Raw genomic sequence first — 25,215 nt, forward strand, 5'->3', positions numbered from 1 at the left:
TTGTGGCATTCGCGGAAGCTGGGACAATGAGCCCCGGCCTCAGATCGATTCACTCTACTCTGCACTGCACAGAGCAGAGCTGATCATACGGGGAGTGCCCTCCACACTCCCACCAAGCCACTGTTCAGCACTTTAATTTCAAGTACCAGGCTGTCCATGACCCTTTTTCCTGAAGTTCCTTCCTGGGGATCAATTTATGTGGTTGACGTGTTGCATTGCTAGTGTGAGATGCATCTTGAGCTTGTTCTCAAAGCCAGGCTCTGTCCCAGAAACGAAATGTGTCTTGTGAAGGTAGACTTTGCTCCTGCCTGGCAAGCAAAGAGTAGAGAGGTTAGCCTGCAGGGAGGTCAGGTTAAATCCAGTGAATATGTGGACTGTCACACTCCAATCAGGAGTGGATTCAGGGGGAAAGCCCTGTCTGTAAAACCTCCTGGGGGGTTGCTGACAGGAACTTGGAGCCATCTGGTTCGGCCAGCAAAATCCCCTAAGGTGTGGGGGTGCACATGTTTCGGATAAACCAGAAGGGGACAGTGTAGAGACAGTTGTTGAGCAGAAGGAAACGCATGACAGCTTGCCAAAAAGGTCAAAGGCTGGTAAGGGGAATAGCACATGCCAACACCGGGTGAGGGACTTGGCGTATAGGTTTCTATATACCAATGCCAGAAGCCTCCAAACAAAGATGGGTGAGCTGGAGTGCATGGTTACTACTGAAAACATAGATATAGTGGGTGTAACGGAAACCAGGTGGAACGGTGAGAACCAGTGGGTCACGGTTATTCCTGGATATAAACTCTATAGAAGGGACAGGGAGGGGAGGGTTGGGGGAGGAATGGTGCTGTATATCAGAGGGATAGATTCCAATAAGCTAGAAAATCTAGGTGGACTGGAGTCCTCCACAGAATCATTATGGGTAACATTACGAGGACTGAAAGGAAATGTGTTACTAGGATCCTGCTATCACCCTCCAGATGACAATGCTGAGAGTGACCTGGAGCTGGAGAAGCAAATAAGAGAGGCGTCAAAGAGAGAGAGGGCAGTAATAATGGGTGACTTCAACTACCCACATGTTGACTAGGTAAATTCACATTCAGGTAATTTTATTTATTATAATTTATTATAATTTATTTTATTTTATTTATATACCACCCTTCCAAAAATGGCTCCAGGTGGTTTACATCAAATAAAAACAATTAAAATCAATTAACAGTTAAAATCAAAACTAAATCATTTAAACAATTAAAATCATTTAAAAACAGCAGTAAATTTTTTAAACCATAAATCTAATTAAAAGCCTGGGTGAATAAATGCATCTTCAGTGCCTTTTTAAAAGTTGCCGGAGATGGGGAGACTCTTATTTCAACAGAGAGTATATTCCAAAGTCCAGGGCAGCAATGGGGAAGACCTATTCCTGAGTAGCCGCCAAATGAGTTGGCAGCAACTGCAGGCAAACCTCTCTAGATGATCTCAACAGGTGGTGGGGCTCATGGTGAAAAAGACATTCTCTTAAGTACCTAGGACCTAAGCTGTTTAGGGCTTTATAGGTAATAACCAGCACCCTGTAATGAAAGAGAGGCCTTGTAATGAAAGAGAAGCCAAATTTCTAGACATGCTAAATGACTGTGCCTTAGAACAGTTAGTTGCGGAACCAACCAGAAAGATGGAGACCTGGGACATAATCTTGAGTGGTACCCAGGACCTGGTGTGAGATATCAGACTTGCAGAACCATTGGGTAGCAGTGATCATAGTGTGATCCAATTCAGCATATATGCAAGTGGAGAATTGTCAAGGAAGTCCAACAGAGATGTACTGGACTTCAGAAGAAAGTTCTCAAAAATGAGGGGACTGATAAAAAGGAAGCTGAAAGGGAAAGTTAAGAGGGTCAAATAACTCCAGAAAGCATGGAACTTATGTAAAACCACAATACTAGAAGCTCAGTTGGAATGTATACCAAGAAGGAGGAAAGGTACCACCAAGTTCAGGAGGATGCCACGCCAGCATGGCAAACAAGTAGAGTCAGGGAAGCTATAAAAGGGAATACTTCCTTCAGAAAATGAGAGTCCTGCCCTAATGAAGAGAACAGAAAGGAACATACTCTGGCAGGGGAAATGCATGGAGACAATAAGGGATGCAAAAAGGGAGGAGCCTATAGCTAAAAGTGTCAAGGGGAATAACAAAAACTTGTTAAATTTATCAGAAGTAGAAAACTGCCAGGGAGGTGGTTGGCCCCTTAGAAGATGAGGGCGTGAAAGGGAAGGGATTATTAAGGATAAGGAGATTGCAGAGAAGCTGAATGAGTTCTTTGCAGCTGTCTTTGTGGCAGAGGATACTGACCATATACCCTCTCTGGAATTGAGCTTTTCAGGTTTAGCGGCTGAAGAACTGGGCCAATTGGAGGTGATGCGTGAGGATGTTCTAAACTGTCTTGAAAAACTAAAAATTAACAAATTGCCAAGGCCAGATGACACCCACCCAAGAGTTCTGAAAACTCAGATGTGAAATTGCTGATCTCCTAGCAAAAATATGTAACTTGTCCCTTCAGTCAAGCTTTGCATGTACCAGAGGACTGGAAAGTAGCTAATGTGACTCCGGTTTTCAAAAAGGGATTCAGGGGTGTCTGGGAAATTACAGGCTGGTCAGCTTAACTTCAGCGCCAGGTAAATTGATGGAAAACATACTTAAGGAAAAAAACATATAAAAGAAAAGGCCTTGCTGAAGGAGAACTAGCATGGCTTCAGCAAGGGCAGGTCTTGCCTCACTAACCTTTTGGAGTTCTTTGAGAGTGTCAACAGGCATGTGGATAAAGGTGATCCAGTTGACATAGTATACTTGGACTTCCAAAAAGCTTTTAACCAAATTCCCCACCAAAGGCTCTTGAATAAACTTAGCAGTCATGGGACAAGGGGACAGGTTCATGTGCGGATTGGTAACTGGTTGAAGGACAGGAAACGGAGAGTAGGAATAAATGGAGAGTTTTCACAATGGAGATAGTTAGGAAGTGAGGTCCCCCAGGGATCTGTATTCAGACTGGTGCTTTTTAATTTATTAAAAAATGATATGGAAGTTGAGGTTAGCAGCATAGTGGCCAAATCTGAAGATGACACTAAACTATTTAGGGTAGTGAAATCCAAAACAGATTGTGAGGAGCTGCAAAAAGATATCTCCAAACTGGGTGAGTGGGCAACAAAATGGCAAATGTGGTTCAATGTAAGCAAATGTAAAGTGCTGCATATTGGGGCAAAAAACCCCAACTTCACATATACGCTGATGGGATCTAAGCTATCAGTGACTGACGACAAGAGAGATCTTGGGGTTGTGGTGGACAGATTATTGAAAGTGCCGACTCAGTGCACGGCAGCTGTGAAAGGCTAATTCTATGTCATTAGGAAGGGGATTGAAAATAAAAATGTGAATATTATATTGCCCTTATACAAATCTATGGTGTGGCCACATCTGGAGTACTGCTTACAGCTTTGATTACCATATCTTAAGAACTGGAAAAGGTGCAGAAGATGGCAACCAAGATGATCAGGGGCCTGGAGCACCTTCCTTATGTGTTTAGGCTACAACATCTGGGGCTCTTTACCTTTGAAAAGAGGCAACTAAGGGGAGACATGATCAAGGTGTATAAAATTATGCATGGAGTAGAGAGGGTGGACAGAAAGAATGTTCTCTTTCACACACAACACTAGAACCAGGGGTCATCCCATGAAACTGAAGGTCGGGAAATTTAGAACTGACAAGAGGAAGTGCTTTTTCACATAGCGCGTAATTAATCCATGGAATTCCTTGCCATGGGATGTGGTGATGGCCACCAGCTTGGATGGCTTTAAAAGGGGCTTAGACAAATTCATAGAGGACAGGTCTATCAATGGCTACTAATCTGATGGCTGTGGGCCACCTCTAGCCTCAGAGGCATGATGCCTCTCAATTCCAGTTAAAGGAAAGTAACAAGAGAGAGGGCATGCCTTCACCTCGTGCCTGTGGGCTTCCCAGAGACATCTGGTGGGCCACTCTGTGAAACAGGATGCTGGACTAGATGGGCCTTGGACCCAGGGGCATAGCAAGGTTGGAGTGGGGCCCAGAGACAAGATTTTAAAATGCCCCCCCCCCACGGAAGCTCAGCTTATGAAGTAAAGAAATCTTAAATGAGGCTGAATAGTGGTAACAAAAAGCATATATATTACACACACACACACACACACACACACACACACACACACACACACACACCCCTACCTATGTGCCACAATAGAACATCATCCTAAATTATTTTTTAAAAGGTTTTGTAAATTGTGGATGATGCAAGTCATTTAATGGTATTAGAGAAAGACGTGCTGTTCTGGTAGCTCCAGGTCTTAACACTCACATCAGTTTTGGAGGATGAATACAACTGAAGGAAGCCCAGGCGGGTGCGCAGCTGGGAGAGTCAGTCATGTGACTTGCCTCTGGTGGGGCCCCAGACAACTGTCTCCCCTTGCCCTATTATAGTTACGCCCCTTCTTGGGCCTGATGCAGCAGGGCTGTTATGTTCTTATGTTTCCACCTGGAAGCTTCATGCTGCTGTTTCCAAAGGGCATGCTTTTTCTGTGCTGCCTTTCACCAGATGAACTGGACAATTTTCCTGCATGCGATGGCAGACCCTTCTACAGCCATCTGCAGCAGCATGGAGGAAATCAGCAGATTTCTATTGCGCACTGGTGCACATGAGCTCATGGGATGGGGTTTGTATAAAGCACTAGCTTTTGTTTCTATTTGTTATTCTCCATTAGATAGGCATAGTCAAATGTAGACTTTTTTAAAAAGAAAAGTATTCCCTATGAACTGGGTTTTGACTATTATTTTCATTGTGTGTGGGGGGGGGTGTGCGCGCGCGCACACACACATCTCTTGGCAAAGTATTTTCTTCTTGCTTCTAAACAGGTGCTCTCCTCTTGGCTTTTGTGAGCTGCACATGAATAACTCACCGCAGGGTGACAGCCAACCACGTGGAACCTTTTACAGTTGGTGGCTGCGATGTGTACACTGGTCATTAAGCCCAATTGATTGCTACGGGACTCGTGTCTGATTACTTTCTGAGCAGACTTCCTTGAAACAACGGGTCACTTATACATTCCGGAGAATCAAGTGGTAAAGTTTTTTGTGCATTGTACTGTTTCAGACTATGGGAGAAAACCTAAGAATTCATGCCCCCACCCTCACTTCTTGCCTGTAGAAAACTGGTGTGTGTGGGAGAAGAATAAAGCACTGGGATGCAAAAAGAAGCAGAAGGAAAGGATGACAATGTGAAACCCCACCCTTTGTTTCAGGTATAGAAAGCGAAAAAATCAATAAAGAGCATGGGAAGAGCTGGCTAGGAGCCAATCAATTAAGCAGCTGTAGGCAGGAACAAGGAACTCTATAAATCGACTGAAGAACAGGGGGGAAGGAGTATCTAGCTGTGTGCTGAAAAGGGCTTTATTATGTGTAACAGGAGCGAATGAATATATTTATTGCTATTTATGAATTGCTTCTCCAAGAAATGTTTGCATCAATGGACAACAGAATAACATGCATATAAAATATGAACAGCAATCAAATGCTAAACTTCACAGCCAAAGTAACAGCACTTGTTACCAAGGGAGGGCTCAGCTCAAGGGGATTTCTTTGACAGATTTTTATTTTATTCATTTGTTGCTCAATTTATATACCGCTTTGCATGACAATAATCTCAAAGCGGTTTACAATAGAATTAAAACACACAATTAAAATACAAAAAGTGGATATATAAATATAAAAACTATCTCTATAAAACAATAATACAATAAAAAGCATGGAGCATTTAAAGTCCATTTTCCCCACAATACTCTCCCTTTCCCTAGGAAGCCCTCTCTGCCACCTGAAAATATGTCCCTGAGGGTTGCTTGCGCAACTCTCTGGATCCTGGAGAGGAGAGCTGGTCTTGTGGTAGCAAGCATGACTTGTCCCCTTAGCTAGGGTCTACCCTTAGCAGGGTCTACCCTGGTTGCATATGAAAGGGAGACTAGAAGTGTAAGCACTGTAAGATATTCCCCTCAGGGGATGAAGCCGCTCTGGGAAGAGCATCTAGGTTTCAAGTTCCCTCCCTGGCTTCTCCAAGATAGGGCTGAGAGAGATTCCTGCCTGCAACCTTGAAGAAACCGCTGTCAGTCTGTGAAGACAATACTGAGCTAGATAGACCGATGGTCTGACTCAGTATATGGCAGCTTCCTATGTTCCTATGATTATATTTTCAGGTAGCACAGAGGAGTTACTAGAGAAGGGGAGGGATACAAAATTGTCACTTCCCTACTGCACTGGTTAGGCTGCTCTCTCATGGCACTGGTGCATCTTGCTCTGTGGAGTCCATGGAGTCCGGTGGGAAGTCCTGGAGGCTGGGGGAAAAGGGCGGACAACAGTACTAAAGTGGGAATAGGCTGCGGAACCACAGTTTTCCCCTTATTAACCCCTCCAATAGTTTATGAATAGCTCAGGAGGCTCTTTTTTAGGCTGCATCCTATCTGGAGGTCAGCTTGGCCTCCGCTAGAAGCAGGGTCTTCTCAGTTGCTGTTCCAGAGCTGTAGAATACCCTTCCAAAACCTGTTCATCTGGCTTTGCCCCAACTAACATTCTGCAAGCAGGTTAGGCCCTGTCTTTCAATAAGCTTTTGATTATGTTTTTGGTTAGCTGTAGCTGTTGCTTTTTTTTTGACAGGGGCTGTTTTATGTATGTTCTTGTTCTGAATTTTATTATATGCAAATGCCTTTCAATTTTTTTAAAATGAAAAGAAGCATATGCATTTAGTGAGGGTGTGAACTGGTAATATCTGCTCACAATCAGAAGCATCATAAAACTGTTTCAAGTTCTGTAGCAGAAATGAAGTGGCTCAAAAATATTATTCTCAAAAATTTGCCACCAATTTTGATGGAGAAGAATCTCCAAATATATGCTGATCTGGTAAAAATTTCCCTGCTAAAATTATCCCTGCTAACTGGGCAAAGAGGCACCTTTTACCATGGTGATTCTCTTTATTTTGCAGGGGGAGAGTAACTGGCCCTATCCACCCCCAGCACGGTACCTCCAGTGACTGTTGCTGGTGTCTATCTTGTGTTTCTTTTTAGAATGTGAGCCCTTTGGGGACAGGGATCCATCTTATTTATTTATTATTTCTCTGTGTAAACTGCCCTGAGCCATTTTTGGAAGGGCGGTGTAGAAATCGAATTAATAATAATAATAATAATAATAATAATAATAATAATAATTTGATTTTCAACATCTGCATTTAACATTCATAGATAAGCAACAGGAGACAAGGGCTTAGACAGATTAATGGAGGACAGGTCTCTCAATGGCTACTGTTTGTTTTGTTTTATTTTATTTAACTATTTTATTTTATTTCTATACCACACAAAACCTGCGTGTCAGGGTGGCTTACAAATAAAATCATTTTAAAATTAAACCAATTAAGCAATTAAAATCATTTAAACATTAAAATTATTAACATTGAAATAATTTAAAACCCAACATTAAAAGTATTAAAACCATAAATCTAATTAAAAGCCTGGGTGAATAAATGTGTCTTAAGTGCCTATTTTAAAGTTGCCAGAGATGGGGAGGCTCTTATTTCAACAGGGAGCACATTCCAAAGTCCAGGGGCAGCAATGGAGAAGGCCCATTCCCAAGTAGCCTCCGGACGAGTTGGTGACAACTGCAGACGGACCTCTCCAGATGATCTTAACAGGTGGTGCGGCTCATGGTAAAGACGATATTATCTTAAATACCCAGGGCCTAAGCTATTTAGGGCTTTATAGGTAACTAGGCAACCCTGCACAGAGCATCGGTGTGCTCTTTGGGCCAGTGGTTCTTCTCCCCCCCACCTTCTGCCCCAGTCTCCGCTTCCAGGCCCAGCTGCCTCTCCTCCCCACCACCACTTCTGCCCCCCTGCTTTCTCCCCCCCTCCCGGGCCTTGCCTCTGCAGCTGGGCTGGGCCTGCCGCTGCCTCTGGCCTCTGCGGCCAGGCCCGCTGCTGCCGTGGTGACCAATCCTCCTCTGTGTGCCTCAGCCAATCAGACCTGTCCGCCGCCCAGCCAATCAGCTGGGCTCTGGGACGCACATTCCAAGGCACACCCAGGAGAATTATATATATAGACTAGTGTTTTTAAGCCCGTTGGATAATGGGCGCTAGTGGAGCTGTGCGCTCCAGACCCCCGCCGCCATTCCCCCTCCCGCCACCCACCGCCGCCCGCGGCTCCGGCCGGGCCCACTGCTGCCCGGGCCCACCGCCGCATCCAGTTTTCCCCGCCGCCTCATCCGGCAGCCACGTTGGGCGGCCAGAGGCGGCCGTCCCGGAGAAGCTGGGTAAGCGGCGGCACGGCCAGGCCTCGGCCATGGCTCCGCCGTGCCTCGGCCAGTGTCCCCCGCCACCGCTTACCCGGCTTCTTCGGGGTGGCCGCTTCTGGCCGCCCAAGATGGCCGCCGGGTGCTGGCAGTCGTGTCTCCCTGGCTCTGTTCTGGGCATGCACTTCGCGCATGCCCAGAACAGGCAGGCACAAACGCATGCTTGGTGTCTGTCCACGGACGGACACCAAGCGTTTCATTAGAGAGGATAACCAGCACTTTGTATTTTGCCCAGAAACATATCGGCAGCCAATGTAATTCTTTCAACACAGGAGTAATATGGTCTCTCCTAGATGACCCAGAGACCAATCTGGCCGCCATATTCGAAACCAACTGCAGTTTCCGGACTATGTACAAAGGCAGCTTCATATGGAGTGGAATGCAGTAGGTTACCAGCATATGTACCACCGTTTTGAGGTAGTTCATCTCAAGAAACGGATGCAGCTGGCGTATCAGCCGAAGCAGATAAAAAGCACCTCCGGTCACCGCTTCAACCTGGGACACCAGGGAGACTTCTGGATCCAAAAGCACCCCCAGACTGAATACCTGTTCCTTCTGGAGGAGCGTGACCCCATCCAGAACCGGCAGATCAAAATCGTCTTTTGAGTTCCGAACCCGCACAATAAGTACCTCTGTCTTATCTGTATTTAGCCTCAGTTTGTTATTCTTCATCCGGTGCTACATCTGGATGGCTATAGGCTACACCCAAGTTCACAGGTAGGGTGCCACCAAATACCAACTGCAGGAAGGCAATGGCAGGAAAGGTGGCATGCCTTTAGTTCCCAGTTGTATGGCTTCCCAAGGCATCTAGTGGGCTGTTAGGGGAAATGGTGCTGGGTTCGATAGGCCTTGGGCATGATCCAGCAAGGCTTTTCTTGCTCTTATGAGAAGGCAGTTAACGTTTGTTTGTATCTTGCCTTTACATTTGAAATCCCTAAGGTGGCAAAAAAAAAAAAAGCAACATGCTAATAAAATATTTAAAAAATTAGGCAAGAATAAAAGCAGTAGATGAAAGAGAAGCATTTCAACCAACTCATTGAAGTAGGGGTTCTCAAACGTGGGTCCCCTGATGTTGTTGGCCACTGTGGCTGAGGATTATTAAGTTCAACAACATCTGGGGACCCAGGTTTGAGAATCCTGCCAGCTAAGTCAAATCAACTTTATTATGGTCCAAGACCAGCATCACCTTGCCAGCTAAAGATTAAAAAGTTTGGAAAAAATAAACATGTCTTTGGCTGGTGCAAAAACCCCATCAGTTAAGCTGCCAGGTGAACTTTTGACAGTGTCTGATAGGGACGTGAACAAAATGGATTTTGCTATTCATTTTGAGCTCAAAATGAATCTCAAAATCCTCAAATAAATTAGTGGAAAGCCAGCTGTTTCAACGAATCAACCTTAAAACACTCAAAACATTGTGAGTGTTTCGAGTGCCATTTTGAGGCCTGTTTTTCCAGGGAGAGCAGGTCTACCAATTGGGGTAGGCAGGTAGACCAGGCCTCTGCCCTGGATTTGGTGCATTGATCCACTTGAAAGGACTGGTCTACCCACCAACCCCAATTGGTAGACCAGCTCTAATTGTCAAAACTGGCCTCAAAATGGCACTCAAAACACTCAAAATGTTTCAGGTCAAAATGGGGCTGTTTCATTTTGAGCTCTAAGCAGTCCCTTTATTTTAAGGATGTTGTGTTTCGAGCACAAAACACTCGAAACAACCCATTTTGAGCTCGAATCAATTTGAGCTCGAATCTATTTGCACATCTCTAGTGGGCGCCAGGAGTCAAAATCGACTTAACGGCACACTTTACCTTTTAGGGTCTGTTAAGAGGCATGTAGCAGCACTTAGTGACAGTACTTGACAAGTAGCAGTCAGCATTTGACAGTATCTAACCTGAAATAGTAGTCAGTATTTCACAGTGAGGACATGCACACAACCTCATTTCTCAGGGCCGGAGAGGGTAGGGGCAAGTCAGGATCACTGCTGTGCTCCCAGAAAAGCACCACTGCAGTGAGCAGCACGGCAACAGAGGCCAGGGGAAGAATGCCCAGCCTCCAGAAAGCCCACAATGCACTGCGCTGCTCACACAGTGCATTGAAGGCATTATAGAGGCCAGGACACTAGATGGCAGGCCTGCTCAGGCCCCTCAGCTGTTTTTGGACTACAATTCCCATAATCCCCAGCCACAGTGACCAATAGGCAGGGATTATGGGAGTTGTAGGCCAACATCTGCAGGAGGGCCAAAGTTGAGCAGGCCTGCTTTATGGTATCACGGGCTGCCTGCAGCCGAAATGGGGTTGCAGGCAACCCATGCTGCCATACAACCAGGTGGTGGGGTAGGAGGGTGCACACGGGCCCTCTTACCTCACTTTTAGCCCATGTTAAAAAAAACACAGGCTATCTAGCAGAGTAGTGCCAGGATCGGGCCCAATCCCAGCGCTCCACCTGAGCAGCCCTACCCAGGTAGGGCTGTGCAAGTCCGGGTAGGGCTGCTCATGTGAACAGCCTTAGTGGCTGACAGTCAGCAATCAATATTTGAAAGGGTAGACATGCAGCAGGAAAACCAATATTTTATAGATTCTGAACATTGACATAAATAGAATGTAGTCAGTTTATTATTAACATATTCCTTTGTGGAACCAACCAGAACAATGGATTTTCAAGTTCAGATGTCAAATGTCAGTTCCAGTATTCGGATTCCAAACTTTCAGGTAAGAATTTCCCATCAAAATCCAATTCAAAATTTTAAAAAGCCACTGATTATTATTTTTTAAAAGGAACAACATTTCATTTCAACTCCAGTGAATAATCTGGCAAGTAAACAGTATGACAATCTTGGCACATTAGTAGTGTGCTTGGGGATTCAAACTAAAGGAGAATGCAGGTAGGTTATTTTGATTGGGAAAATAGCATGAAGGGAATGGATGGGAGGAGAGCTGGTCTTGTGGTAGCAAACATAAATGGTGCCCTTTGTTAAGCAGGATCTGCTCTGGTTTGCATTTGAATGGGAGACTACATTTAAGAGAGTATTTAAGAGAGCGTCTTCTTCACTACAAGCCCCACCGCCCATTGAGGTCATCTGAGGAGGTCCGTCTCCAGTTACCGCCAACCCGTCTGGTGGCAACACAGAGATGGGCCCTTTCAGTCGCTGCCCCAAGATTGTGGAATGCGCCCCCTGCTGAGATATGATCCTTCCCATCTCTGGCAATTTTTAAAAAACACCTGAAAACTCATCTTTTCACCCAAGCTTTCTCAGCTTTTTAAAATTGTCTGTTTTAATTTTATGGTTGATTTTAAACTGTTGATTTGTTTTAACTTTTATATGTGTTTTAATGGTTTTATATGTTAACCACCCAGAGACTAAAGCTGGGCGGTATATAAGTTTGATGAATAATAAGTTTGATTATGAATACATGTTTGAGCACTGTAAAATATTCCCCATAGGGGATGGGTCAGCTCTGGGAAGAGCACCTGCCTGCTTGCATGCAGAAGTTCCAAGTCCCATCCCTGGCATCCCCAAGATAGGGCCGAGAGAGACTCCTGCCTGCAACACTGCCAGCCTGTGTAGGCAATACTGAGCTAGATGGACCAATCGTCTGACTCAGTATGGCAGCTTCCTATTTTCCCATGGAAGGGTTAACCTTTCTCTCCCCACACTGATTTCAACCTCCCCCCCCCCCACATATGATTGGGCAGTGGGAAAGGCATGGAGAATCCCAAACACAGGTTTCAAAGACATGTTAAAAGTCATGTCTGGGTTACCCTTAGGGTGGCTTCACATGACCTGCCATGAATAAGGCAGGCAGAGAATTGTTGGGGACATGTTGATAACCAGGACTGTGTACTCCCTGCCTACATCCAGTCCCTGCCCTGTGTTGCTGAGATGCTCCATCCAACTTCAAATGTAGGTTACCTAATGGGCAGAAAATCTCAGGAATCCAGCACAAGAACTGGATTTGGCCAGGTTCAGACATCATGCCTGCCAGACATGTGCACCCCTAGTTGTGACATGTCCTCAACATTTCCTTACTATCTGAAGTGTTTCTCTTTCTCTTATCCCTGTGACAGGTAAAGCTGCATCTGTATAATTTAGGAATTAGAGAGAGACCGAGTCAGGTCTCCAAGGTCTCCAGCAGGAGAATTTCCCAGCCCTACCTGGATATGTCAGCAAGTGGGTCTTCTGCGTGCAAACAGATGCACTTCCACTGAGCTATGGTCCCATCCCCTAAGGGGAATATAGCAAACAGCGCTCACAGGTAAGTCACCCATTCAAATGCAAACCAGGGTGTACCCTGGTTAGATAAGGGGACAATTCATGCTTACTACACTACTGGAAGACCAGCTAACTAATGGCGCAGTGGGGAAATGACTTGATTAGCAAGCCAGAGGTTGCTGGTTCAAATCCCTGCTGACATGTTTCCCAGACTATGGGAAACACCTATATCGGGCTGCAGCAATATAGGAAGATGCTGAAAGGCATCACGTCATACTGCGTGGGAGATGGCAATGATAAACCCCTCCTGTATTCTACCAAAGACAACCACAGGGCTCTGTGCGTGCCAGGAGTCGACACCGACTCAATGGCACACTTTACTTTACCTTTATGGGAAGACCAGCTCTCCTTCCCAAACTGCTTTAAAGCACAAGAGCAGAATCAAAACAAACCGTGCAGGAAAAATGCACACTTCTTTTCTCTCTTGGGACTTGGGTTCTTCTCATGTACTAACGAAAAGCAAGGAACTTTCTTAAAAGCAACCATCCTCTGACAAATCAGCCCTGAAACTCCAAAGGCTAAGAGAGAAGGAGAGATGGTTACGATAGAGGCAGATTACATGGACTTCTTAATTAAGATATAAACCAAAAATCCCAAGCTCTACCCTCTTTTTAAAAAGGAGATAAAGGAGATTAAAGGCTTGTTTACTGCTCTTGATTACCTTATCTTGGTTATTCAGGCCATTCAGAGAAGGCAAAGGGAATTAATGAATGAGGAATGACTCCCAGCCATCACCCTACTTCTCCTGCCAAGCAGCTGCCTGATCAAGGAGGAAGCCCATCCGCCCAAGTAATTCATCACCTAGGATATCTCTGATCTCAGCTTTATCCATTCATGATCTCCTCCTAGGATCTCTGCTTCATGTTCCTCCCCACTGTTTGCAATGGCTTAAGGGAAAAGGTGGGTTGAACATCTGTGTCACGGAAACTTATGCTTGATCTTAATTGGGATGGTATTTGGGAGGGGAGGACCCACTTCCACTTGATGCAAGAGGCTGGATTTCCTTCACTTCATTACCACCTCACCCCAAAAATCCCATTCACCCTGAAGGTTGGTTCACACAGTGAGGTCATTCACACAATCAAAAACTGTGTTCTATCCAGATTTGGGAGCCGTGTGTGCTTCCAGTTTTTGGTTGTGCAAGCTGAGAGCCCTGTGATTCTAACACCCTGTGAAAGCTTGCTGCATTATCTTGGGCCAGTCCCTCCCTCCGTCTAACTTATCTCACAGGTTTGTTGTAGGGATGTGCGAAACGTTTCGGATACAAAACGTTTTGTACCCAAAACAGCCTGTTTCGGGTGTTTTGTAGACAAAACAAAACACCCATTTTCCAGATCCAAAAGTTTTGTATACAAAACAAAACGTCCCTGTTTCGGCTACAAAATGTTTTGTTGTTTCGGACCTTCATTTTGTGGTGATCTCTGAGTCAGTCTCCATTTTGTGTTTGACATCTCTTTGAATTTCCCACCCTTCCAGCCTTCTGATCGGTGACCTAAATCATGGGCTGACCTGCTGACAATTCCCTCCTTGTTCCACATTGGCTGTTTTGCTTCTTGCCACTCTTTACTGACCCCACATTGGCCAGGGGAAGGATTGCTAACCCATGGGGTGCTGGGTTCTGTTGATTCTGTGGTGTTCTGAGTGTAGATTTTCTGGTAGCATATGAGAGTGGATTCTTGTTTTTCACTGAAAATCTCATATGCTGCCAAAGAATATACAATGAACACCTCAGAAACAACAAAACCCAGTACCCCACGGGCTTGTGGGTATGGGGGTGGTTGGCACCCTATGTGCACTATACAACCCTCACTCTGGGCAACCCCAGTGCCTCCCAAGTGGAATTATGGGGCTGCTGAAACCTAAACCTCCATTATTCCCTATGGGAGAAATCTTAAAGACACGTAAACTTCATCAAATCACAAAAGATCAGCCCTTTGCCCAATTTCTTTGAAATAATTCTGGAAGTTTCCTTGCCCCCATTGGGCACTACCACCCACCACACTCTGCTCTGGGTCATCCCTTTCCCCTTGATCTGAAGCGGTACATTTGCTGGAATCTCCATTATTCCCTATGGGAAAATTCTTAAAGATGTGTAAACTTTAAAAATTCACAAAAAATCAGCCCTTTGCCTAATTCCTTTGAATTTTGGCTGCTAGCTTCCACCCATTGGACGCTACCACCACCACCCACTCTTTTTGCCCTGGGACCTTTTTTAAAAATCCAAATAGATTCGGATTCGGATTCGGAAAATTCAGCTACAAAACAAAACAGGGCTGATTCAGATTCAGAAAATTTGGGTACAAAACAAAATGGGGGTGTTTCAATTCGGATACAAATCGAAACAAGAAAATTCCAAAATGCACACCCCTAGTTTGTTGTGAGGATAGAAGAGGGGAGGAAGAATCATGTATGCCGTGGAGGAAGGGCAGGATTAAAATGCTGGACAAGATCCCCATTATTCATATTCTGCAATGAGTTCCACAAATAAGACAACATGAGTCTACACAACCAACCAGATAGCATTGTGTCATGCTGTGGTACATTAATTATTGCATTTTTAGCCCAGCCTTCCTCCAAAGGAGGACTACATGGACGACATACATGACTCTGTTTCCCCTTTATAGGGATGTGCAAACAGGTTCAACCCCAAACCTGTTTGAGGTTGAACCAGTTTGGGGTCGAACCTGTTTGCACATCTCTATAAAGGATAGAGATATATCCCTATAAAGGATTCGAGGTCAAACCGAACTCCCCCGTTTGGTCCAACCCCGGACCAAACACCCCCCGAAGTTCAGGGGGTTCACGAGCTTTAAATTCTTTTAAAAATTATTATTATTATTTTACCTTTTACTCCCCTCAGGGGAGTTCCTTGAGGTGGTGGTGGGGTCCGCAGATGTTCCCCCTCCCCCCACCGGCCTTCAAAATGACCCCCTCGCCCGGTTCAGGCATTCTTCAGCTGGTTTTTGGCCTTCACCTGGCGGCCATTATGAAGGTCCAGCCTCGAACCGAACTGGGCCAGCCAGTTCCATGCACACCCTTACCCCTTTATACTCACAACAAGCCTGTGAGGTATAATAAGCTGAGAGAGAATGAGGCTATTCTCATGTGCAGCCTAACCTAAGCTAGGGACACCAAGCCTGGACTAGGCTGTGTGTGAGAACCGCCATGATTGGACCTGATCCTGGTGGGGCAATGCCACCTAGCATTGTCCACGCTTTCAAACCTGGCTGTTAGCCAAGGTTAAGGGAGTGAGTGTGCCCTTAACCCGAGCTAACTGCTCATGTGTTCGCTGCGGTTTTGTTTATCCCCAGCGGACACAGAAGCAGACACCTGGAGCATCCATCTCCTGATCCTGGGGGAATCCCCCAATGCACTGCACGCATTGTGTGGTACATTGTTGGATTCCCGAAGGCTGGGAAGGACAATGAGTCCTGGCCTCAGATCAATCTGCTCTGCTCTGCACTGTACAGAGTTGGCTGATTGTGAGGGAGCACACTCCTCACTCCCACTGAGTAACTAATGATCATCTGGAGAGAAGGCAAGGTTTGGGACACCTTTCCCCCACCCGCCCGGTAGGTCGTGTGAATGGCCCCACTCACGGGCCTAGCAGCACCCTGTGCATTTTACAGCTGAATTGGGATTTGAACTCAGCTCTCCCTGTTTCTAGTCCGGCACTCTAACCACCTCACCACAGTAATGTGGTGCACAATCAGATGCCATCATCAGACTTAAGAAAATAAGATCATGGGCTCTTTCACATGACCAAATGGGGGTGGGCAGGTGGGCAGGCAGGATCCGACCTTCCTCCTTCCATCTGCCAGAGCCTGCTCTTGGTTCCGCTGCATGGACTCCCACACGAACACTGCAGAGGTGTTCTCTTGAGCTGCAGTTGAGAGCTGGGGTCTCCTGTACTACCACAATGCAGTGTGAGAGCAGTGGAGAGGTAGCCCACACTATTGCAGAAGCTCCACTCTGCCTGGCTCTTCTCTCCACTCAGCTCTATGGTTAGAATGGCCACTAGCAGCCCAGGCAGGGCCGGAGCCACCATTGAGCAAACAGGTTCAAAGAACCTGGGCCGCTGCCTCACACCCCAGCCATGCCCCCTGCACCTGCCATCAGATGCAGGGGGTGTGGCTTAGCATCAGACATCAGATGCAGGGGGTGGGGCTTAGCGTCTGATGTCAGATGCAGGGGCAGGGCTAGGGGGCTTTGGCGACGGGCTGAACCCAGGCTACCACTGGCCTCCCGCCACCCCTGAGCCCAGGAGCAGCTTTCAGTGGCACACCTGCACAGACAACCAAAGAATAAGGTAGGATGGGCTTGTTTTTCCTCCTACCTCATCTTTAAGCTGGGTAGTGAATCTGGGCTACCCAGGTTTGCCATGGCTGGGTCGGGGGGGCTCCTGCTGCCCCAGGTGACCTGATATTCCTGGGTTAATCCTCCCCTACCCAGGAATCTCTGCTCATGAGAACAGTTCCCATGTGAGTCAACACAGCCATCAGACTGAGGCACTGTTGCTGGCAATGAAAGCACAGCCTTGCTTGCAACTCACAGACAAGAATGAATGAAGCGTTCTAAGGGTTTTCAAGGGGAGAAAATGAAATAGGGGGGAAAAACGGGTGAGTAATATCGTAATTATATCTCTGCCTGACTAAGCTGCCAGTTAGTTGTTCTCACAGCAGCATATGAACCACTCATACATAAGTGACTCCCATGCAGCAGGCAGAATGTTCAAATGAACAAAACACCTTCACCCTTCAGACACTGAAGCTCTTCTCATGATCAGTGAGAAGAGCTTTGGGGCTAACTCCAGGGAAGGAAGGTTAAGCTTCCCTTCCCCACAGATGATCTGTGTTCCGTCCCTGGGCGGGCTGATTTCCCCCCCAGATGAGCGGCAGCTCTCATGCCTCGCTTGGCCGCAGGGAAGCGCTGCCATGGGGCGCCCTGACCCCCGGAGCCCCAATAATGCGTGAGTGCATTATGTGAGCCAGCTCACACGCCCCTAGCAAGGGTCTTCCTCTTTGTTTCTCCATTTTTTGTTGTTGCTCCACCTGCTCCAGTTTCGGACTGGTAGACTGATACTCTCAAGTCTTCCCCTCCTCGTCGTATCTGCTTGCTGCATTCTTACCCTTGTTTCTTCCTTCCTTCCTCGTCTGCTCTCACACTATGAAGACATAGAAAGCTCAGGGACACAGGCTTTCTAGCCAAGTATGTAACTTCCTTAATAAACCTTTACAAGTATTTGGGTCCCCCACCCACATGGTTGCATCATTTGAACACTGTCCCAGCCTTGTAGGACCTGTGCATGGAGAACATCTCAGGGTATCCCAGGCTAGCATGACCCCCTCTGCTTTTCTGCCACTAATGACGATTGGAGAATCTGCTTATCTCACAATATTAGCTATGATGAATATGTATATACACTTTTCAACAGAAGTCCCCAAAGCAGTTTACTACACACACACACACACACAGAGGCTCCTTGTTCCCAAAGGACTCACAATCTAAAAAATGAAATAAGATAGACACCAGCAACAGCCACTAGAAGGATGCTGTGCTGGGGATCAATAGAATCACCACTTTTAGAAGGTGCCTCATTGCTCAGGTAGCAAGAGACATGATCAGCTGGGCTTTTATCCGTTGGTGGCTTCTAGCCGAACATGTGAGCAACCTCATTTTAAAAGTATGTCATGATATGAAAGCTCAGGATGTGATCTGTGATGATGTCTCTTCCAAACTCCATTGCATGAGCCCCATTCATACATTATTTTCAGTGCCCATACAATCTGTGTCCAGTGTATGCACACACAGATCTGTATACATGTCCAGCTATTCACACATTATGTTGAACGCACATAGAGCAGTAGACTTCCTATCTGTATCCTCTGTAAGATACCCTGTAGGATACCCTGTATCTGAAATATATGCATTTCAGGGAGCTTATATGCAGATTCACTTTTAAAATGTGAAAACTGTACAGCCATTCACACAAACACATGTAGGAACATAGGAAGCTGCCATATACTGAGTCAGACCATAGGTACATCTAGCTCAGTATTGTCTACATAGAGTGGCAGCGGCTTCTCCAAGAGTTTTTTATTTTATTTTTAAAAACATTCATTCATTCATTCATTCATTCATTCAATTTCTATACCGCCCTTCCAAAAATGGCTCAGGGCACTTTGGAAAATAATTACAAATGCCAACATTCCAAGGTTGCAGGCAGGAATCTCTCTCAGCCCTATCTTGGAGATGCCAGGGAGGGAACCTGGAACCTAGATGCTCTTCTCAGAGGAGTTCCATCCCCTGAGGGGAATATCTTGCAGTGCTCACACTTCTAGTCTCCCATTCAAATGCAACCAGGATGGACCCTGCTTAGCAAAGGGGACAAGTCATGTTTGCTACCACAAGACCAGCTCTCCTTGAGAGAGAAGTACCAGCAGACTTGAGAAAACCTGCAGATATGTCATTTATTTACAAAAATCCAGAAGGCCTAAAGAAGGCAAAAACAAAAAAAAACACAAAAAACTAACTGCCTCAATGGAATGGAATGTTCATTGACTCAGAGGGCACTAAACAGACAACCAGGTGGGCGGTGTGGTGGTGGTGGTGGGGAGGAGGGCTTGAACAAAAAGAGTGTGATGTTCCTCAGCCTGAAGAATACTGCCTCAAGACAATCACACGATAAAAAGGAGCTGGGACTGAGTATTTCCAAGTATTGTTGACTACAACTCCCAGAATGCCCAGCTGCAATGGCTTTTGCTTGGGGGTTATGGGAGTTGTGGTCAACAGCATCTGGGAATTCCTGTTAGAGAGAACACTCAACACTGAGCACCAGGAGGGGAAACCCAGCCAAAAAAAGGGGGGGCATATGAAGTCAGACCCAAGTTAGAGGGACTACTGTCTTTGTTGTGAACATTTGTTTGTTCCACTATGCTCAGCCACAGGCTCAGGTAATACATGCACACCAGGGGATGTACTGCAACATTTCGGTGTGGATCCACACTATGTACATGTCTGAATAGAGCTTTGATATTGTAATGAAGAACATGCATGTGCGAAATCTTTCAAACTGGGATGCAGAAGAAAATGGAGCATCAGAACAACATTGTGAGGAAAGTTATGCTAAGAGATATTAAAGGTAAATTGTGCCGTTGAGTCGATGTCAACTCCCGGTGACCACAGAGACCTGTGGTTTTTCTTTGGTAGAATGCAGGAAGGGTTTACCATTGCCATCTCCCACGCAGTATGAGATGATGCCTTTCAGCATCTTCCTATATTGCTGCTGCCCCATATAGGTGTTTCCCATAGCCTGGGAAACATACCAGCGGGGATTCGAACCGATATTAGAGCAGTCAAAATGACTGTAACCTGGGTAGGAGATGAGTCCTACCCAGTCGGGAGCTGGGCATGCTCCCATTGTGATTGTGTGTTCAATTAAAAACAGGGTAGAAGGAGGGGAGCTTGATCATCTGCCAAACTTCAGCTGGGCGGGATGATTTTTCTGTCTACCTTGTTCAGAAACTGGGTACAGAATCTGGGTAGGAGACGGAATTCTGGGGTTGGAATCTGGGTAGGGTATGCTCATCCTGCCCAGCTGGAGTGTGACAGACCAGCTCCCTGCTTCCTATCTTGTTTTTATCTAAAATGCAAAACAGGAGCACACCCCAGCTATCAAAACTAGGTAGGACTCATCTCCTACCCAGTTTATGGTCATGTAAACTGCCCTAGTGTCTCGCTGAAGGCTACCCAGTGAATCTCACAACAGAACTGGGATTCAAATCCTGATTCCCCACCACCACCACCACTCCACATCCAATCTTGTACACTACACTTCATTGGTTCTCCATACCACATCTGCCTGGCTGCCATATGCAATCCGTTTCATGTCTACGACTAGCTAATGATATGGGTTGATCTCAACCAATGTTCCCTCTAACAAGGTTTCCCAGATGTTGACTACTGCTCCCAGAATCCCCAGCTGCAATGACTTTTGCTTGGGGATTATGGGAGTTGTAGTCAACAACATTTGGGGATCCCTGTTAGAGGGAACAATGATCTCAACCACATGGCTTGTGTCTGTGCTGCCACCCAAGTTTTCCTAGAGGCAATTGTGGTGGCAGGTGCACAGGCTGTGTGCTATGCCTGGAACAGCCCCTTAGGCAGAGCAAGCCCCACACAGAGCCATTTCTAGCAACCTCCCCCCACCCCATGAGCTGTATCGTGAGAAGCAGCTTGAAGTAATCGAAGTCCTTGTCAAATATACTAGGGCACGTTGCCATAAAATCTGCATGTGTGTTCCAGAAATAGCTTAAATAATTTGGCATCCTTCACAGGGCTTCGGTTGTGGATGAGAAACAACAGATGATGAACAGGTTTGGTTGTTGACTTTGGAATGCCATTATATGCAAATAAGGATAGATTCAGGCACTCATCTCTTTCTCACAGCTCAGTGCTTGGTAATTTTTGCAAACATTGCATGGTGGAGGCCCTTATACCCGAGTTCTCTGAAGGGGTCCAACATGGAGGGATGGGGCTGTGGTTCCATAGTAGAACATCTGCTTTGCAAGCTGAATGTCCCAAGTTCAATCCTTGGCATCTCCAGGTAGGGCTGGGAAAGACTCTTGCCTGAAACCTTGGAGAGCTGCTGCCAGTTAGGCAGATAATACTGGATAGACCAGGGCTGCTCAGATTTGGCCCTTCTGCAGATGTTGGCCTACAACTCCCACAATCCCTGGCTATTGGACATTCTGGCTAGGGATTATGGGAGTTGTAGCACTCTCCCCCGCAGAGCCTGGTAAGGCTCTACACACCGATTGTGGGTAGAGCCTAATAGTCTATCTCAGTATAAGGATGCTATGTATGTGCAATGGATTTTCAAGAAGCTGGGGAGAGTGTAGTGTAGTGGTTAGAGTGTCAGACTAGGATCGAGGTGATCCAAGTTCAAATCACTGTTCAACCATGAAACTCACAACTGGCCCCATCATTTATCCTGCCACCTAACCTACCTCACAGGATTGTTAAGCGGATACATATAACTATGCACACTGGTCTGACTCTTATATTCTGGGCTGTTCTTATGTTCTTATGACTCCTTGGAGGAAGAGTGGGATACAAGTGTACAAATAAACAAACTTATTTCTCTTGGCCTGCCCCTGTGCCTTTTACAACACTCTGACACACAGAAGTCAAGTAAGGAAAGCTTTTATCTCTTTATATCTGTTTCAGGCAGAGCTGACATAAAAGCTGAATTTCTACATGTCAGGGTGCTGATGAAGCCAAGAAGCAAGGTCAGAAAGAAAGGACAACCCTACACTTGAACTTTTTTCAGCTTTTTCAACTGATTGGTACCTGGGTGATAATGACAAAAGACCCCGCCTATGTAATTTGGTTTGTCAGTTAGACAGTCCACAAATTAGTCCGCTTGTGCCTCAGATGTTCACATGGCCACCATCTTGAAATTGAGTGGATGACATCATCACTCACTCTGCCATTTGGGCATCCCTATGTTTGCAAGTTAGACCACTTACACCTCAAAAGTTTATGCATTCGCCATCTTGGATCGGGGTGGATGACATCATCACAAACTATGCCATTGAGGTGTCCCTATGTGTCCCTACAACTGTACTCGATTTGGTTCATATTGGTCCAGGCGTTGCAAAGTTGATGGGTTGGTGGGGGGACACATGGACCAAAGACACACACACAGAATGCCACAGAATGTGGTTGCTCAACTCTGAGGGATCCAAGGTAGGCTTCTTCAGAAGTGGTCTAATAATTGCCTCCTTAAGACGCATTTATAATTTCTACCTGGCCCTCTACAACCACTGCACTGGCAGATAGTATAATCCATGTCGGGCAAGGGTCAAGAGAACAGGTGGTAGGCCACACCGTTCCAATCAGCTTGTCCACATCCTCAGGAGTCACAAACTGGAACTGATCCAACCTAATTACACAAGAGGAGTTGCTGGACACCTCCACATCAGACACTGAAGTAATTGTAGAGATGGCATCTAAGTTGGTCTGAATACAAAGATTTTTTCCATTGAATTCATTAAACACATCAGAGCCTGGTAATCGATGGTTTCAGATTCTGATTCAAGGGAGAAGGGGCACATACTAGCCCTCTCACAACCCTGAACAACTCCGCTGGACGTGATCTTGTGGCTGCAATATGGGCAGAACAGAATAGCTTCTTTGCCTGAGCATAGGTCTTCAAATGTGCTCTATGTTGCAATCTGTAGGATTCGAACTGAGTCTTTCTCCACTTGCGCTCCAGGCATCTACCTCGCCACTTCAGCCTCCATAGTTCTTCCGTATACCAAGGGCCCAGTTTTGAAGCAGGTTGGAGAGGACGCTTGGGAGCAATCATGTCTACTGTCCCAGTGAATTTGCTGTTCCAATTCTCCACCAGGGCATCAACAGGATCACCGGCAGAGCCAACACTAAATCCCTCCAAGGCTTCTTGAAATCCTATGGGATCCAGTAACTTTCTTGGGTGGACCATCCTAATAGGTCCCTAGCCCCTGCGAAGTGATTGTGAGTCCAACTTTAACCAGATGGTTAAACCAGGTGGTCTGTCCATGACAATGGGGAAATCACAGGATTCCCCACTCATGGAACACCACCCTGATCAGAGTGAAAGACCAAATCAAGCGTGTGACCAGCAATGTGTGTCGGTCCTGAGACCACTTAGGATAGGCCCATAGTTGTCATGGCCGCTATGAACTCTTGAGCTGCCTTGGACAAATTGGTCCCAAAATGAACACTGAAGTCCCTGAGCACCACAAGTCTGGGGGACTCCAACACCAAGCCAGAGACCAAGTCCGTCAGCTCAGTTAGGGACTCTGTTGAGCAGCGGGGCGATCGGTACATCAACAGAAGCCCCAGTCTATCCCTGGTCCCCAAAGGTAAGTACACACATTCGATATTGTCTGACACTTCAACAGGGATCCTGGCAAGGGAAAGGTTATTCTTATAGACCACAGCCACTCCACCTCCCCACCCATGGTCCCTCCCCTGCTTAAGGCGGAGGAACTGACCAATATCACTATCAGTAGATCCCAATTAAAAGCCAATTGGTCATGGCACAGAGTTGGGGTCGGAAGATTTTTCGCCTCACTCACGGCACACTCCCAGCAATGCTGGTAAACAGAGATTGGGACTCAACATGCACAATGCATTGGAGGATTCCCCCAAGGAATGTGTGTTCTAGGTGCTCATCTCTCTGTGTGGCTGCCCATAGCCCGGGTTAAGGGAGCACTCACTCCCTTAGCCTTGGCTAACAGCTGGGCTAAGAAGCAGGGTTAGGTGGCTCTGCCCCTCTGGGATTGGGCCCGATCCTGGCAGTTCTCACACAGAGTGTAACCCAGGCTGGACATCCCTAGCCTGCATTAGAATGCTCATGAGAACAGCCTCGATATGTGTTTTTAAATTGTTCCTATTTGCATGTAACTTATTTTGTTTTGAAAAATCAGAAATAATTTTAAGTGTTAAAAATCAACCCTTTAAACATTAATCATTTACGAAGTTTTACTGCTATACAATTTTGTTCATTTAGCTGTGTGTGTGCAGGCACATAAAACTCAATTCAATTAATTGGTTGCTTGTTATAATTTCTGTCCATATATATTCTATTGCATTTTGATTTCTTCTTATGAGTATGTAAAATACATTTTGAGGAAAAGAAGATCATATATAGTATTTCCAAAGGGCTGGAAATGTTACTATCCTTACTGACAGAGAACTGGAGTGCCTAGATGCAAGTGGGAGGTACCAGCAGACTTGAAGTGACCCACAGATCTGTTGATTTCTCAAAAATCTGAAGAAAAACTTCTAAGGGGGCAAAAAACACCTCCCCCACAAACTGCCCCCATGTTAGTCAATGGAATAGAACGTTCATGAGCTCCGACAGTTAAGACAAGCAGGTGGGAGGAACTAATAAAATTGAGTGGCTAGAAGTGGGGAGGAGGGCTTCAGCAAAAAGAAGAGGGAAATTACTTAGTTTGAACAACCCCTTCTGATTCTGAGGGGGGGGGATTGTCTTCACAAAACAAAATGTTGAAACTGTGGGTCCCTCACCAGTCAGGTGGCCCTGTTCCGTTTCTGAAGGGGGAAGTGTTTGACACAGTTAATCTCTTGATGTTATGAAGTTCTGCACTCCCAGGCGCTGGATGGTAAGTTTTAAGAGAATTTCCTCACCCCTTCCTGGCTAGGGAACACTCTGGAGGTCCAGATAACCACCGTAAGATGTAACAGAATAAATGTGTCTTAGCCCACTTTGTAGCAGTTACATAAAACTGAAGAGCCCTGCTTCTTAATAGTAACTCTGAATGTTTTATGGCTGGATGAAAAAGGACAGAGTACCAGTTAAAAAGAAAGAAAGAAAAGCTTAGAAAACAGAAAAATTAAAATCTACATATGAAGTCAGACCCAAGCCAGAAAACTCCTGTTTTTGTTGTTAACTTTTGGTTTTTCACCATGTTCCGTCTCAGACTCAGGTAACACCTATTCACCAAGGATATGCTGTAGCAGTTTGATGTGGGTCCATACTGA

At 46.0% G+C, this 25,215-nt stretch overlaps 1 long non-coding RNA gene across 5 annotated transcripts in view; it reads left to right on the forward strand.

Moving 5' to 3' along the window:
- Window positions 1-24,258, forward strand: part of LOC128350276 (uncharacterized) — a 37,195-nt gene extending 12,937 nt beyond the window's left edge. For 3 of the 5 annotated variants that reach the window (XR_008319229.1, XR_008319230.1, XR_008319226.1), the window contains 2 exons: window positions 969-2,655; window positions 4,922-5,504. This is a non-coding gene — a long non-coding RNA (uncharacterized LOC128350276). Of the gene's footprint in view, window positions 1-968; window positions 2,656-4,921; window positions 5,505-12,455; window positions 12,644-13,339; window positions 13,561-21,888 lie in introns of those variants that run through there. The other 2 variants (XR_008319228.1, XR_008319227.1) reach the window with 2 other exon arrangements.
- The last annotated feature ends 957 nt before the right edge of the window (window positions 24,259-25,215 follow it).

Source organism: Hemicordylus capensis, chromosome 3, assembly GCF_027244095.1.
Source record: "Hemicordylus capensis ecotype Gifberg chromosome 3, rHemCap1.1.pri, whole genome shotgun sequence".
NCBI lineage: Eukaryota > Metazoa > Chordata > Lepidosauria > Squamata > Cordylidae > Hemicordylus > Hemicordylus capensis.